General features: G+C 51.2%; 1 long non-coding RNA gene across 1 annotated transcript; it reads left to right on the top strand.

Moving 5' to 3' along the window:
* The first annotated feature begins 7,614 nt into the window (after nt 1-7,614).
* On the top strand, nt 7,615-15,816 carry LOC118663489. The gene is made up of 3 exons (XR_004970062.1): nt 7,615-7,784; nt 8,178-8,260; nt 14,081-15,816. It is a non-coding gene; the product is annotated as an uncharacterized LOC118663489 (long non-coding RNA).
* The last annotated feature ends 1,513 nt before the right edge of the window (nt 15,817-17,329 follow it).

The following is a 17,329-nucleotide window of genomic DNA, read 5'->3' as shown; positions in this document are numbered from 1 at the left end:
TCCAGAGTATGTTTTTATAAGACAAGTGTCTCTCCTCCAATGTTTAAACAAGTTTTTCCAGAAGTGGAGTGTGCATACAGAAGAGTCCATACATCATATGTGAATAGCCAGCTTTTTGAATTGTCAGATTGAACATACCCATCTAACATCATTTATTATCAAAATTTTCTTGGCTATTTTTATGTATTAATCCAATGAAATTTAGATTCATTTTGTCGATTTCTAGTAAAAAAAATCTAGGGTGAAGGTTGGCATGGCATTGAATTGTTAACTTGGGAAGGCTCAGCATCTTTACAATATTAAGTCATATCTAGAACTATTAATTTTTTTATTTTTTGCTGAAAGAAACCTTGGGCCATCTACTCCAGCCATGACCAACTCATGTCCCCACAACTACATTGTTATTATTCAATGGGTTTCCAATTTTAAAAAATGGTGTGAAAAAGAAGAATCCCTTTATAATAGGCAGCCACAACCTTACGGCCTCTTTCTGTATTGTGATCTTACTTTGTATTTACTTCCATTAAGATAGTTCTTTTAACAGAAATGTCAGTACTCTTGCACTGACTACAAATCTTGGCTCCATTTACTTCTCCTGTGGGTGGGTTGGTCTGAAGCATTAGACTTTAATAGTGAGAATACTTTGTATTCATGTGTGGTGCTTTATAGGGAAGCCTGCATGGACTGACCGCCTATGGTATGTCCAGCACGGTGCTAGGGGGCTCCTGTGTGTTGAGGCACCTTTTCCTCTCCGTGTGGAAAGTATTGTCACCTCCCTTTTCCAAAGGAGCATACAGGACCTGAGAGCGGTGACCTCACCGCGGCACCCGCGGCAGGATTGAGGGTTGGGTGTGTTTGGCTCTTTCTACATCCATTATCTTATCTCATTTGGTTCTTTACCTGCCAAACAGAGGGGTTCATTCTTTCATTCATTCAGCAAATATTTGAGCACCGACACTGTACTTCAGGTCATACCGAACACTCGTCCTGGACTAAGTGCTGGGGATTGAACAGCAAAACAGGGCCTGTGTGCTCCATTCTAGTGGGGAAGAAAGACCAACAACCAGCCAAAACCCACTTCATGGTCTTGACGATTTTGGGGAGGTACAGTCAAGATTTCAGTTCTAAACAGTTCTGCCTCCAGAACTGTTGATGAGGATGTGGAGAAATGGGGACCCTTATGTGCTGGTTGAGGGAATGTCCAATGGTGCAAATGCTATGGAGAACAGTACATCTTTAAAAAAGTAAAAATAGAAATACCACGTGATCCATCGATTCACTTCTGAATATATATCTAAAAGAATTGGAGGCAGAGTCTCAAAAAGATATTTGTACACCTGCATTATTCACAGCAGCCGAAAAGTGGAAGCAGTCCCAGTCTCCACTGATGGATTAGTGGACAAAAAAAGTGGGACACGATTTAGCTTTAAAAAGGAAGGACATTCTGACATACGGATGAACCTTAAGGATATTGTGCTAAGTGAAATAAACCAGTCACAAAAGGACCAATACCATATGATTTTATTAATGTGAGGTTTTTAGAGAAGTCAAACATAGAAACCTAAAGTAGCCTGGTGGGTGCCAGAGGCTGAGAGGAGGGGGAAGTGGGGAGTTGATGAATGCATATACAGTTTCATTTTTGCAAGGTAAGAACGTTCTGGAGATTGGTTGCACAATAATATGAATATCCTTAATACTGAACTGTACACATAAAAATGGTTAAGATGGTAAATTTTATGTTATGTGTATTTTACCGTTATTAAAAATTTAAAAAGTAATATAATGAAATGCTATTTCTCAACAACTCCTAATAGGAACTGCCATTGTTACCACTTTTAATCTTGGTAGCCCCTAATGTAATGGGCCCTGATTAAATATTTGTTGACTTAATTTGTAAATTATAAAAAACAACAACAAAACACCCAGCCCTGGCCTGCGAGGCTTAGTTGGTTGGGCATCGTCCAGTGCACCAGAAGATTGCCAGTTCGATTCTGGGTCAGGAAACATACCTGGGTTTCGAGCTTGATCCCTGGTGGGAGGCGTGCAGGAGGCAGCCAGTCAATGGATGTTTTGCTCTCACATTGATATTTCTCTCCCTTTCTCTCTCTCTAAAAATTGATTAAAAGTCTTGAAAAATAAGTAAGTAAGCAAATAAATAAATAACCAAAACCTCTATTGTGTTTTTGGTCTTCTGTTCAGGCAGAATGACAAACACAGAAACGTCGTGTCCCCGCCCCATCACCCTAAATCTCCAGCCAGCTCTCTCTTCCGCTGTGTCCCAGGATCAAGGAGCGTCAGTTTAATATTGTAACTAGCACATCCTTCCTGTGGCGTGTCCTCTCTCCGCTCAGCAGACTTGTTTTCCATGTTTCTGTATAATCTCGTCACTGCCACTGCCTTCTCCTCTGTGTTGACAGAGCCCGTCTGGTTTGTCCATTCTTTGGGCGGTTTGCTTCCTCCCTTGCTATTGCTATTGCTATTGCTATTGCTATTGCTATTGCTATTGCTATTGCTATTGCTATTGCTATTGCTATTGCTATTGCTATTGCTATTGCTATTGCTATTGCTATTGCTATTGCTATTGCTACCTGGTGATCACCTGGCCAGTACATATTGTTGGTTTTATGTTTCTTGGACTCCTTCCTTGTTCTGTGATCCTGCTTCCCCATTCATATTTCTATTAATGTTTAGCCTAACTCGGGGGGAGTACGGGGGTTGGCAAACTCTGGCCAGTCAGCTGCCTGGATTTGTAAATAAAATGTTACTGGAACACGGCCATGCCCTTCCGCTTACATAGGGTCTACGGCTGCTTCGAGTTACAGTGGCAGAACGGAGTAGTTGTGACAGGGATGTGTGGCCCCAAACTCTAAAATATTTACTACCTTTACAGAAAAAAAGTTTCCAGCCTGTTGCCTAACTAATCCAGGTTAAAGTACAAAAGGTGAAATTTTGTGTTTGAGCCTGGCCCTTTTCAGGTAAGGCTGTAAGTACTAGTCAATAATTTGAGTGTGGTTAAAGCTGACCCGGGCACATGGACTTTGGGGGACTTTCCCTGGCTCCTCCCTCTGCTGAGAGCCCTCAGCACCCAGTCCTGTGTAATTGTTCTCCACATCACATCATTAGATTCTTCCACTTGTTAATTTATTTGTGCGCTGGTTTATGATCTACATTTCCCCCTCTGCATTGTAAACTTGGCGGCAAGAAGCTCAGTTCGCCTCAACTCCCCAAGCAGTGGCTGGCAACAGGCGGGATTAAAATATTAGCTGAATGAAGGAAAGAAGACAAGGGAGGGAAGGAGGGAAAGAGGGAGGGAGGGAGAGAGGGAGAGAGAAAGAGAGAGAGAGAAAGAGAAGCTTTTTCAGGCTTCTTTGCTTCTCCTTTTGTCCTTACAGAAACATGGACCACCCTGGTTTATTCTCATTCCCTGTCTGACTGCTCCCCAGGCTGAGGTCAGAACTGTTCTTTCTGGTCCCTATTCTTTCTAGAACTAAGAGCGGATTTACTCCCCACTTCCCCTATTCCTCACCCCAGCCTCCCCACACCGCGGGGACCTCGTTCCTGTTTGGCTGCTTCGCCAAGCTGCCCACTGCTGTCCTGGGCATGAATCGAGCGGGGCCTGTGGGTGGCAGGTCCGGCAGTGGTGGGAGCTGAGGGGCACAGGCGGGGGTGGGGGGCAGTGAGGAGAGGTCAGCAGGTGGTGCAAGGAGGCAGGGCTGTGCTTCCTCCCAGGGAAGCTGTCTGCCAGCCACAAGCAGCATTCATTTCACAAGTGGCATGAGTTACTCTTAACAGTTTGTCCTCGCTGCTAATTCCCATGTGATGATAAATGTGAACATTACTCAGTGATCATGACCGCAAGGGAGCAGCTCACCCACATCTGCTGTGGAGCATTCGTGTCTGTCACACACCAGGGATTGCATGTCGGGCCTGGGTGTTCCCATGATGGTCAATGGCAGCTTCAAGGATGGCTGCGGGGCTGTAGAAGGTGCCTTTGATCCCTGCCCCATAGTTTCAATGCCCCCGAAGTCACCCTGATAAACATACAGTGAAGTAAAGACGGCGAGGTGCTAAGCAATGGTGGCTTCAGGACAAGTGCCTGGCCTCACTTTTGACCCGATGGCCACCGGTCCCTCTTACATAGACACTGGCTGTGGTGCCCACTTTCCAGATGAGGGAACAGGCTCAGAGAGGAGAGTCACCCAGTCTAGTCAGAGCGGCTAAGTGACAAGATCAAGATTCACAGTGGAGATTTTTCCAAGCCCCACTCTCATTTCATAATCCAATATAGTTAAGAATAAATTCTCAGAAGAGCTCAAATTCTTGTTTTAAAAAATATTTTTATTGATTTCAGAGAGAGAGAGAGAAACATCAATAATGAGAGAAAATCATTGATTGGCTGCCCCCTGCACACCCCACATTGGAGATCGAGCCTACAACCTGGGCATGTGCCCTGACCAGGAATTGAACTGTGACCTTTTGGTTTATAGGTCGATGCTCAACCCTGAGCCCCACCAAATTCTTAACTTTAAAAAAATCAGAGCCACTCTTCTAAATAACCCTAGTATCAGAGGAAAAAGTCAACACTGAAATGGCCAATCACCTAGACTGGAAAGCAGACACTGTTCATCCAAAGCATAGCAGATGCAGCAAACATGTCCACGGGGGAAATCCAGAGCCTACAAACTTCTAATGTTTAAAAAAAAAAGAAAAACAAATGAATTCAGTATTTAATTTAAAAATAAATATATATATATATTAAAGTAAGAGTAAGAAATTAAAGGTTAGGAGAAACTAAGATGGCGGCATAGATAAACACCGGGAAATTGCTGCTTCCCACAACAATCGATAAATGCATCAAAAACACAAGGTGGACACCATCCAGAACTACAGGAGGGCTGGCTGAGTGTAAATTCTACAACTAGAAGGAAAGAAAAGCACACTGCGAGCGGGAGGAGCTGCGGAGGTGGCGTGCAGAGGTACGGGGGCTCGCGCGCGCGGAAAGGGTCTGGCACCTGAGGACGCGGCTGTCTTTTTGAATCCGGAGGGAGACACAAGCTCCCGACGGCTCTGAAATCCGGTTCCGGGAAGTCTCTGGGGACCCAGGACTCATACGGGGAGAAACTGGACTGTCTGGCAGCGGGCGAGCTTGAGAGCGGCTTTCCCTCAGAGGTGCTTGCAGCCATTGCCGGGACACTGGGACTCGCGACTCCTTAGGGCAGGGCTGAGGCTCCGCCATAGCTGCTTTCTCCGCCCTTTGATTTCTTGAGACCCCGCCCCGCCCAGGCTGCTGCAGAGGCTTTTGCATATGAATGCCCCGGCCATTTGCAACCTGTAATTACCTAACCGCAGCCGGGCCAGATAGACCCAGAGCTTCCAAGAGAAGGCCCAAGGCCCCACAGCGGCTTGCATTCCTACACAGCTGAGCATCATCAGGGCACTTCCAAACTCCAAAAAAAAGGAAGGGGAATCTGCAGTTCTCTTCGTAGTTCCTGCTGTGTAACCTCAGGCAGAGGCTAAATTAGCACCTCCTTAGATCCAAGAGCCACTGTACCCAGTGGTCAGAGGGGGACCATCCAGATCATAACTCCTCAGATCCATAAGGGACACACTCAGGGTGCAGTCTCAGTGAGCACCAAAGCCCCACTGAAGCAAGTCTTGCCCCAGAAGGGTGTCTCCAGCACAGAAGTTCTCCCACTGCAGCCACAGCTGATTCTCGCTGCCAATTGCCCTGGAGGTCAATTCCTCCCAGTGATCCTACAACAACCAAGGCACAGCTACAACAAGACTGTGCACAAAGCCCGCGAGGGGGTGCACCAAGAGTGTCCACCTCAGGTAACTGGGGAGGCTGAGCCACTGGGCCCTACAGGACACCTAGCACACAAAGCCACTCTATCAACACAGGGAAGCAGCCAAAATGCGGAGACAAAGAAACAGGTCACAAATGGCAGAAATGGAGGAAAGCAAACGACTGGATATAGAGTTCAAGGCCACGTTTATAAGGTTTTTCAAGAATTTTATGGAAACCGCCGATAAATTTAATGAGTCCCTCAATAAGTATAGTGAGACCATGGAGGACATGAAAAAGGACCAACTAGAAATTAAGCATACACTGACTGAAATAAAGAATAATATACGGAGATCCAACAGCAGACAAGAGGATCCCAAAAATCAAGTCAAAGATTTGAAATACAAAGAAACAAAAAATACCCAACTGAAAAAGAAAAAAGAAAAGAGATTCCAAAAATATGAAGATAGTGTAAGGAGCCTCTGGGACAACTTCAAGCATACCAACATCAGAATTATAGGGGTACCAGAAGAAGGGAGAGGGCAAGATATTGAAAACCTATTTGAAGAAATAATGACAGAAAACTTCCCCCACCTGGTGAAAGAAATAGACTTCCAAGTCCAGGAAGCGCAGAGAACCCCAAACAAAAGGAATCCAAAGAGGACCACACCAAGACACATCATAATTAAAATGCCAAGAGCAAAAGACAAAGAGAGAATCTTAAAAGCAGCAAGAGAAAGACAGTCAGTTACCTACAAGGGAGTACCCATACGACTGTCAGCGGATTTCTCAACAGAAACCATGCAGGCCAGAAGGGAGTGGCAAGAAATATTCAAAGTGATGAATAGCATGAACCTGCAACCAAGATTACTTTATCCAGCAAAGCTATCATTCAGAATAGAAGGTCAGAGAAAGAGCTTCATGGATAAGAAAAAGCTAAAGGAGTTCATCACCACCAAACCAGCATTATATGAAATGCTGAAAGGTATTCTTTAAGAAGAGGAAGAAGAAAAAGAAACTCTTACCATTTGCCACAGCATTGATGGAACTGGAGAGCGGATAAATACCCCATGATCTCACTCATTTGTGGAATATAATGAACAACATAAACTGATGAACAAGGACTGATCCAGAGATGGAGAGGCATTGATTGGACTGTCGGAATTTGGAGGGAGGGTAGGGGAGGGTGGGGGTAAGGGGGAAAGATCAACCAAAGGACTTACATGCAGGCATATAGGCCTAACCAATGGATACGGACAACGGGGGGTGGGGGGGGGGGGGGGGGGTGAGGGCATGAGCAGGGGGTGGTAGAGGGTAACGTGGGGACAAGGACACATATGTAATATCTTAATCAATAAAAATATATTAAAAAAAAGAAATTAAAGGTTAATTCTGCAACTAATGAAGTAAAAAAAAAAAAACCAGTAGAAATGACAAAAAATTTTAAAGGATTCTTTCAGAGGGAAGCGGTGTAAAGTAGATAAATCCTGGCAAGTCTCACTCAGGAAAAGAGTAAAAAGCACGATTGGGAATAAGTGAGGAGACATAACCACAGAATCAGGAAATGTTTACGAATCCTTTCAAAAATAGCCCCCTGTGCCCCTCGCGGCCCTCGGCCCCTCTCGGGACTCCCGGAGCCACCTGTGGGCGGGGCCCTGTCTCTGAGTCTGTTTCCAGTGAACCCCGCAAAGTTGTTGACCAATTAGAGCCATAAAAATAGCACCTGCCGCTCTGCGGTGACAAGTCGATTCTTGAGAGGTGATGACTCAGGGCCCCCGCCCAGGTCACGCAGCCCCTTCTGCATGACTGTTCTGTTTACATCCCACTGGCAAACCCAGACTGGCGTCTGGAAGGGCCTGGGGGTGTGTGCACATCGGCGAGACCGAAAGCGCCCAGAACCTCCGCTTCCAGCGCCCGGGGGCGTCGTGGCTTTGGTCGAAACGGCGTCGGCGTCTTTTTACTGATGCGACTCCCACAGCTCTTCTAACCGGAGAACCAGGTCAGTAGTCAAACCCCCTCTGGAGAGACACTGCCAGCCCCCCTGCTGGTCCCTATCAGTTTCCAGGCACCGCAAAGTCCCGCCTTTCACCCTTTTGAAACAGAAGCAACCTGAGACCGTGCAGCTGCTACTCCTGTGCATGCGCTGAATGTGCAAAGTGCGGCCCTCTAGGTCTCAGAAGCTTCATGCTCCTGCGTCTTCTCACTGGCTGGCCACTTTCACTCCCCTACTCACCCTTACTCACCAGAGCTCTCTGATATTGCGGGCTAGGAGCTAACCGCCGAGATACTGAGATGAAGAGGCCCGAGACCCTGCTCTCAAATGGCTGGTGGGGGAGGCAGACAGCCAACATTCCTAATGTTCCAGTATGAACGATGTGTTTATCTCCTGAAGGTAGAGACCTGTGGCTGCCTTGTTCACTGCTGTAGACGGAAGCCAGGTGTGCAGAACGGTGCCTGGCGCATAGTAGGTGTTCAGTAAGTATTTGTTGGTGGGTGAATGCACGCCTATATGCATGAATATGTAACCAGATGCTTCGAGAGTAATGCTTCATTTTGGAGCTTGAGCTACGGGGTAGTGTTAGGAAGAGCAAAGACTGGAGGTTGAGGTGAGGATTGGGGGAGGAATTTGGGGAAGTCGAGATGTCTCTTTAGGATGTTTCAAGTAGGCAATTAGATACTCTGGCCCAGAGCCCGGGAGAGAGGTGGAGATGCTGATGGGAATGTGAGGTTCATCGCATTTATTTACAGCTGCAGAAGGAGTGGTTGCCAAGGGCGTGGCTGGGAGGGTCCAAAGACCAGCTCAGCGGGAACGTTGCTAAGAGGTGACCCTGCGCATCGGACGCCACGTGATGGACTTGGCAGCAGGGATGGTGACATCAGAGCCCCGAGGCAGCACACAGGGTGGAAACCTGGTTGGAGGACACGGCCGCGGGGGTAGGGGGAGAAGCGAGCGAGTCAGGGAGGGTGGGCGTGCCCATCAGAAGCTCGATGGGGGACAGAATGCAGGGATGGGGTGCCTGCGGGCCGATGATGGGGTCAAGGGAGGACAGTTGATGTTTTTTAACACAGGAGGGTGAGGAGAAACTGAGGCTGTACAAAGAGGCGATTGCTGGAAAAACATCCCTGAGCAGGCGGGAAGGAGGAAATGAGCCAGGCCCCCTGTCCCTGGGCATCACCAACTGTGTCTGCTCTCTCCCTGTGGGACGCTGGGCAAGTTACAGGGACGTTCTGGGCTCCGTTCTTACATCTCCAGACGGGTCCCCAGGCCCCAGGTGACGTGTGTTGCAGCGGGTTCCTCCTGGGCTGGGTAGGTCCCTGGGCTGAGCAGGCTCCAGCAGGGGAGGCCGTTCTCATGTCCGACACCTGCTTGTGATGGCTCTGGGCTGTCCCCAGGGAGGCCACCAGGCTCCCCCGCCCGCCGTGCTCCAGGGTTCACACCCAGGCTGGCTGGGCCCTGCAGGCTCCGTCCAGATCTCTGGGCTGGACTGTTGTGAGGGGAAAACGAAAGTTTAGAATCTGAGGGGCTGCCAGGCGGGGTCAAAGGGGCTCTTGGAATGAGATGGGCCTGGATTTGATCTTGGCGCTGCCGGTCCTGGCGTGGGGCCTGTGAGCAAGCACTGCGTTTCCTCTCTAGGCCTTAGTTTTCTCATCTGCAAAATCGTCACCATTGGTTGCTATGAGGGTTAAACGAGGTGCTAGCTACGGAATCCTTCCTTCTTCCTCCTTCCCGCCCTCCTCCCCTCCCTCCTTCTTCCCCCTTTGCTTTCTTCCTCTTGCAGAAGCCAGTTCTGCTGCTGGAGTCTCCCTCTTCGTGGGTCACATTATCTGGGTGGGGCCTGGGCCCCTGGGGTTCTGATGAGGCAGCCACAGCCTCGGCCCCACCCACCGGAGGCGGGGCTTGTGGGGCCACAGGATCCCCACTGCCTGCTTATCTTTCTCGCCTTCTGCCCTCCCGCCTGGGCCCAGTATCAGCATTTGCCCGGGACTCCACACAGTACAAAGGAGGGGGGCACTGAAGACTTGGGGGGCTGGGCCAGGTAACAGGTGCATTGTGGGTCCAGAGATGGCTGGGGGCTTGCCCGAGCCTGCACAGCAGCAGGAGGGCAGATTGGAGACAGCTTGTCATGAGTCCCCTGTGGGGCCTTCAGCCCGCGTGGCAGTGGCCAGAGCTGCCTGGGGAGTAAAAAGGGCGAGGATGCCAAGGACACCGCCCAGGGCGGCTCCTGGGTGCCCGAGGTTAGCGCTGGGCCCAGTCTGTGACTCAGGGGACCTGCGTGGGTCCCGCAGGCATCTTCCAATTTGCTTCCCAGAGGCACGCAGACTGGGGTTGAATCCTGGCTGTGTTTCTTAGTAGCTGTGTGAGCTAAGGTAAGTCATTAGCACTCTGGAGCTTCAGTTTCCCCAGCTGTGAAATGGGGATGTTAGTAACGTTTAAGCCCTTTGATTAGGAGGATTTAAAATGCAAACAACATCAAGTCATTCCCCTGCTCAGAGCCCTGCAGAGGTGCCTCCTGCATTTGTAAGAAAGTCCTCTCTTTGCACCCACAAAGCCCACAGGGCTCTCTCTCTCTCTCCTGATTTTCTCTTCTCCGGCCACTTGGGGGTCCCCCTGCTCCTCCATCTCACTGAGCTCATTCCCACTTCAGGACGTGTGCCCGTGCTGGGCCCCCTGGCTGGCATTCCCACCACTGTTCCGTCAGCTCCCCTCCTCACTGTCTCACACTCCTGCTGTTTACTCCTCAGCACTGAACACTCTCTGAAAGAACCATACTATTTGTTTACCTGTCCCTCATCTGCCCCTGAAATTAGAGCTCCACAAACACGGGCTAGATCTTTTAGTTTTTGGCTCTTCCCAGTACCTAGCACATAGTAGGTGCACTACAAATATTAGCTACTGTACTGGTAAGTTTTTCTACAATGATTTCTGGGACCTCAAGGTACTTAGAGCTCTGTGGGTGAATGGTGAGATAGGGGCCACCCTTTAGTGGCTGGTTTCTCGCGCATCCATTATTTCATTTATTCATTCAGAACCATGTCCCTGAGGACCTACTATGTGGCAGGCTATGGGCTGGGTGCTGGGAATGAGGCTGTGAGGTGGGTTGGCGGGTTTCATGCCAGCTTTCATGGAAAGGACGAGTTGGCCCTCAACCCTAAACCTTCCATGGCTCCCTCTCGCCCCCGCCAAAGTCCACACTCCTTATCTAAGCATGCCCGCTCACTCTAATCTGGGTCCAGCCGGCCTTTCTAGAAGGACCTCTCAGGGCACCGATGGCCCCTGCTGCCACCTCTGTACTGTTTTCCACTCCAGGGGCCTGCTCTTTCCCACCCTAACCCGTGGCCGAGCATGTACACGTGTTTGCAGGAACACACAAGGTCGCACTCCTGCCTCCTGGCCCTTCCAGGCCCTTTCATATTCCAATTGTCCTCCCAGCTCCCAAGAGCTTTCCCAGTTCTGTCATCAGATGGGCCCTAAGCCTGTCAACCAATCTTTGTGTGAATTTTCTGTCAGGACCATACACCTACCCCATGGCTAGTAGGGATGATCCTGTCCCTGTTTCACCAAAAGGCACCAAGGCACAGAGAGGGTTAGTAACTTGCCCAAGGATACACAGCTGGCACAGGGGACTCAAACCCAGCAGACTGAGCCCAGGTGCAGACTTCATGTCCCTGACCTGCGTCTTAGCTATTAGCTGGGCCTTCCCACCAACCCTCATGTCATCAGCCTGTGGGGAGCACGCCCTCACACTTCCTGCCTGCCCTCCTGCGGCTGCCCCCCAAAGTCTGCCCGTTCTATAACCACAGGCCCGAGCCCCATGCTGGGTGCTTTACTCTCCTCCCTGTGGAAGGCTCCTCATGATCCCTGATGGGGAAACTGAGGCACAGAGCAGGGAGATCAGACCTGCCCCCAAGCTGGAAAGCAGGGGGTCTGAGTCAAACACAGGCTGTCTGAACCAGAAGCCCACGCCATGCTCCCCTGCTGGCCTTCATGCTTAGTGCTGCCGCAGCCGGCCACAGCCCCCCGCCCCATAGGGGGCCCGCCGCAGCCGCAGCGGACCACAGCTGGCTCCATGGCCGACCACCACAGCTGAGCACCGGTTGCCAAGCGCCTGCTGGATGGCCCCTGGTTCCCACTGCTCTCCCACGTGGCCTCACGCTAGCCGGTCAGCTCAGTCCTGTTTCCCACTGCACTTCGGAGATGAGAACTGAAGCTCGAAGAGTGGGATGACGTGGCCAAGGCCACCCCGCTGTGGAGGAGTGGGGAGGGTTTAAAACGGGGCCGTGGGACCTCAAAGCCCCGGCCCAGCTGCTCTGCACATCCAAGCGGCCAGGCTGCCTGCGTTTCTCTCCCTCACCCGGGGAAACACCTCTCCTGGGAAGCTCCAGGTGGTCAGTCACTCCAGCCAGCGCTTCCCGGGGGCTGACAAGAGGGAGCTGCCCTTCCCATCGGCTGTCAATGGGCCTTTATGGGCCAGGCCTAGCCCAGCCCCTGTCCACCCCCTGTGGGCTCCTGGTGACTCGTGGGCTCTCAGCCAGCCGCTGTGCGTGGCCTGGGAACCCGCCACCCCAGTGAACAGGGCCTGCCCGACAGGTCTGCTCTAAGGCAGGCTCTGGAGGTGAGCAGCCCCCGGGCCTTTGCACTTGCTACTCCCTCGGCCAGGAAACACCTTGCCTCAGTTTCTCCCACAACCAGTCCCTTCTCATCCTTCCAGTCCCCACTCCATGTCCCCACTTCAAAGAGGCCCTTCCTGGCCTGGCTCACTAGAACGTGAGCTCCAAGAGGGCAGAGCTTTTCTGTTGTGTGTGGGAGACCAACAATAAAGAGGCTAACATTTCAACAAGATCCTTTCTGCTAGAGCAGTGGTTCTCAGCCTTCCCAATGCCGCGACCCTTAAATACAGTTCCTCATGTGGTGGTGACCCCCAATTTCATTGTTACAAACTGAACATAATGAAAGCATAGTGATTTATCTCAAAAACAATATGTAACTATATATGTGTTTTCCGATGGTCTTAGGAGACCCCTGTGAAAGGGTCATTCGACCCCCAAAGGGGTCGCGACCCACAGGTTGAGAACCGCTGTGCTAGTGGCATGCGCTGTGAAAATAACGGGGTAGAGGGTGTTTGGGACGGAGGCCTCTGTGAGGCTGTGGTATTTGAGCAGAGACTTGGGTGAACAGAGGAGCTATGCCAGTATCTATGGGGAAGAGAGTTCTAGGCAAAGGGAACAGCAAGAGCAAAGGTCCCGAGGCAGGAATATGCGAGGAGACCAGTGTGTCCGGCACAGAGTAAGGGAGTGAAGATTGGGGCCGCTGAGGTCAAGGAGGTGAGATTGGCAGGGTTGGAGGGTGGGTGGAGTGGAGGGGTAGCTCAGGTAGGGCTTTCTAGGGCATGGGAAACCTTTGGCTTCTCCTCTGAATGACAAGCGCTCCAAGGGACATGATCTGAGGGAGGTTTCCACGGGATCCTTCAGGCTGCCTTGGTGGAGAACGGACTGTAGTCTATATGGGGGCAAAAATGGAAGAAGGGAATTTATTTACCCAACGAAACGGAGTCCCTCCTGCGTCCCAGGCACGATCCTGGTGCTGGAAACAGAGCAGTGAGCAACTTCGACAAGAATCTCTGCTCACAGGGAGCTTGAGTTGGGAGCCGGAAGATGGTGACAGCATGGAGCCAATACAGGCAGGAAAGCTGGTTCGGACAGCCTGTGTTTGAATCGGACCTCCTGCTTTCTAGCTGGGGGCAGGTGTCAGGGTTCGAGTATGCACCCGTGTGTGCATCATTCACATTGTGGGTGTCCTTTGTCCAGGCCTGGGGGCTCCTGGAGGGGACAGCGGCCTTGCCGTAGCTGGATCCCAGGCCCCACTGGGGTTTGGCACCAAAACAGACTCCTATCTCATTCTACATATGGGGACATGGAGGCTCAAGAGTGCCATGGAGACTTGCCCAAGGTCATACAGCTAACAAGTGGGAAAACTTGGGTTGCACCTAGGGCTCCTTCCCCCCCCCCCCCCCCCCCCCCCCCCCCCCCCCCGCCGTGCAGTGGATGAACTTGACTTTTGACATTCAACTGTCTTGAAGGCTCTGGGGGCCTGCTCTGCCTGGGTGTGATCCCTGCTGGTACTCGGTCCTCTGGGCTGTGAGCCTGGAGGGGAGCAAACTGGGGCGCACAGTGGGTGCTCAGTAAATGAACGCGGTTAAGCAGGCACCAGGGCAGGGCCTGTGACTGCTCCTGGGAGATTTTTCTCTCCAGTGGATTACTTGGTGATGTCTGAAGACAGTTTTGGTTGTCATGCAGAGGGATAGGGGTGTGATGCTGACACGGAGTGAAGGGAGGCCGGAGATGCTGCCAAACGACCTGCAATGCCCAGGACAGCCGGGACCACGGAGAAGGATCCTGCCCATCTGCTAGCTGAGATCCTGGCCCGGAGGCCCACGTCCCGGGCGAATCGCCTCGGGTCGTCCCGCTGTGCGCTGGCGCCACATGGTGGCTGCACGAGACACTGCAGCAGCCCTCGAAGGAGCCACGACTTCAGAAATGACCCCTCCAGTATTCTCGCAATAATACCAACCACAGCGATCGCCCGCCGCCTGGCGCAGGGCTCACTGTGTGCCAGGTCAAAGCGAGATGTCTTACTTGGGATAAATCCAAATGCCACATCCACACTAACAGGCAACTAAGAATGGACGCACCTGAAATTGAACTGATGCTCTCCCACCCCGCAACTCCCAGCCTGTTCCACCCTCCCAGATGCCCAATGTTCACCCCCTGCTCAGAACTCCTCCCCCCACCCCACCCCATGGCTCAGTGAAAGCAAAAGTACCTAAATGGCCCGCAAGGATTGAAACACACTCCAGCCCTCCTTCTCTCTCTGCACTCTATTTTTTATATCCAGCAAGACACCACGTGACATACTTTACTCATTTATCTTGCTTATTATCCATCTTCTCCATGTGAACAGCTCCCTGAGGGCAGGAGCTGTGTCTGTTTGGTCACTGCTCTCTTCCCAGCATCCAACACTGTGCCTGGCACACAATAGGTGTTCAATTGGTTGAATAAATGGATGGATGATCCATACAACACCCCCAGCTCCCACTAGAATTTTGTGGATTCTAGCCTCACCTCCACCACCAAGGCTGCTCAACATTGGACTGGTTAGTTAACCTCTCTTGGCCTCAGCTTCCTAACAGGAATTAAAAATAGTACCACCTCCTTGTGCTCTGAGAGCATTAAATGTGTTAATACACGTGTTTAGAATAGTATGTCATGCCTAATAGGGGCTCAATAGGGTCCGTGCCTTACCTCAGTCATCTTTCTCAGCCTTCTTCCTCCTGCCCACCCTCCTCCACTTCTTAAGCCCCTGACTCGTGTCTCAGTCATCTTCTTTAGTCTTTTGCACTTAGTAGGTGCTTATTAAATGCTGGCATTGCAGGAAGGACATTGATGGTTGAGGAGTGCTTCCTGTTCTCTACATGTTGTGAGTCAGACTCTCCTACCCCAGTTTACTGGTGATGAAACCCAGGTTTCCACTGGCAGAGGCAGGACCTGCCCCTCCAAGCTAGCCAGGTGACTTCCTTCCAGCCCGCTCTGGCGGCAGAGGGTCAGGAGCAGGTGAGAGCAGAGGGGTGGGCTGTCATTCTGCAGAATGACCAGCAGGCGGCAGCAGAGATCTAGGACGACTCTGTCTCAGGAAACCTGGGTCTGCACAGTCCTGAGGGTGAACACCTTAAATTTTGCAGGCTGGGCACCTCACATGCTTCACCCTAGTCCAGACCCTGGTCTGGGAGGTCCCACCCTACCAGGAGATGCCTTTCTCCTGCCCTGGCTCAAACACAATGCTGTCCTGGGCTCTGTGCTAAGGACTTGCCACGTGTTAGCTCATTTAATCTGCACAACAACCAGAACAAGGCAGGTGCTGTTATTGCCTCATTAGTCAGAGATGGTAGCTGAGGGTACATTGCATGTTGGGTGTATGGAGGCAGACCTCATGCCTTTGGATTCTCTGCCATGACTGTATTACACATTTGCATGGTCTCCTTGGGGCGGGGGGGGGGGGGGGGGGAAGGAGGGCGGGGGGGGGCGGGGGGGGGGTCCAAAGAAAGGGAGGCAAACATTTGTGCCTAGGAGGGTGGAGTGCAGTAGAGCATAATGGTCTGTTTAAAATATTCATGGCACAGAACCTAGACACAGAACCTAGAGACAGAACATGGAAAAAGATCCTGGACAGAAACTGGCCACAGAACCTAGAGACAGAATCTAGCGAGAGAACCTGGCTGAAGAACCTAGAGACAGAACCTGGCTACAGAACCTGGATAGAACATGGCAAGAGAACCTGACTAGAACCTGGTGACTGAACCTGGCTGGAGAACCTGGACAGAACCTGGCTGGAGAACCTAGCGAGGGAACATGGCTACAGAACCTGGCGAACCTGGCTGGAGAACCTAGCAAGAGAACATGGACACAGAACCTGGCTGGAGATCCTGACCAGAACTTGGCTGGAGATCCTGGCTAGGCTACTGATCAACTGAACGCTGTCTCCGTGTCATTCCTTCTTCGCCGACTCCGTCCACACCTTTGGGGACCCCTGGGCCTCTTGGGGTTGGACCCCAGCAGATTCTCTCTCATCATTGATGTTTCTATTTCTCTCTCCCTCTACCTTTCTCTCTGAAACCAATAAAAATATATTTAAAAAACAAAACAAAATAAATAATAAAATAAAATAAAATATTCATGGATGTTTCATATCAGAGAATCAGACAAGAGCCGAGAACTGGGAGGCTGGGGGAGCCCAGAGAGGTGAAGTTTGACCCAGCCTCAGGGGGATGTGAGGAGCCCACCTGCTTTCTCAGGGAGGAACAACAGTTACCCTGGTGGAAGCAGGGAGGCATTTCAGGCTGAAGGGACAGTGTGTGCAAAGGCCCTGGGGTGGCCCAAGGCTGAGCTGGCTAAAACGGCATCAATAAGAGGGGAAAGCAGGAGAGGCAGAGAGATGTGAGCTCAATTTGAGACTTAGAGGCAGGGGCTGACTACTGGGGTCAGACAACAGGACACACAGGGTGCATGGGGTCCCCGAAGATGGCCTTCCACCTTCCAGGGGAAGCTCCACGCGGTCAGTGTCCTCCTTGGAGGTGGGACAACTTGCCCAGACAGCCAGCAAGTGGCAGGCTGGGATTTGAACCTGGAACCTCCATGCTTTGCTGTTGTTGTTTTTTGTTTGTTTGTTGTTGTTTTTTAAATATTTACAGAGAGGAAGGGAGAGGGATAGAGTTAGAAACGTCGATGAGAGAGAAACATCTATCAGCTGCCTCCTGCACACTCCCCACTGGGGATGTGCCCGCTACCAAGGCACATGCCCTTGACCGGAATCGAACCCGGGACCCTTGAGTCCGCAGGCAGATGCTCTATCCACTGAGCCAAACCGGTTCGGGCCTTTGCTGCTTTTTGAGGCAATGCCATGAACTCAGGAGATATGCTCCAGGCGTTCTGGCTGAATGAATGAGTTTCCCGAGTCTTCGTGTGCTGGGCACTGTGTGTCTTACCAAATCC

Source organism: Myotis myotis, unplaced genomic scaffold, assembly GCF_014108235.1.
Source record: "Myotis myotis isolate mMyoMyo1 unplaced genomic scaffold, mMyoMyo1.p scaffold_m19_p_9, whole genome shotgun sequence".
NCBI classification, from domain to species: domain Eukaryota; kingdom Metazoa; phylum Chordata; class Mammalia; order Chiroptera; family Vespertilionidae; genus Myotis; species Myotis myotis.
Note: the sequence above shows the minus strand (reverse complement) of the source record. Positions and strands in the feature narration are given on the sequence as shown.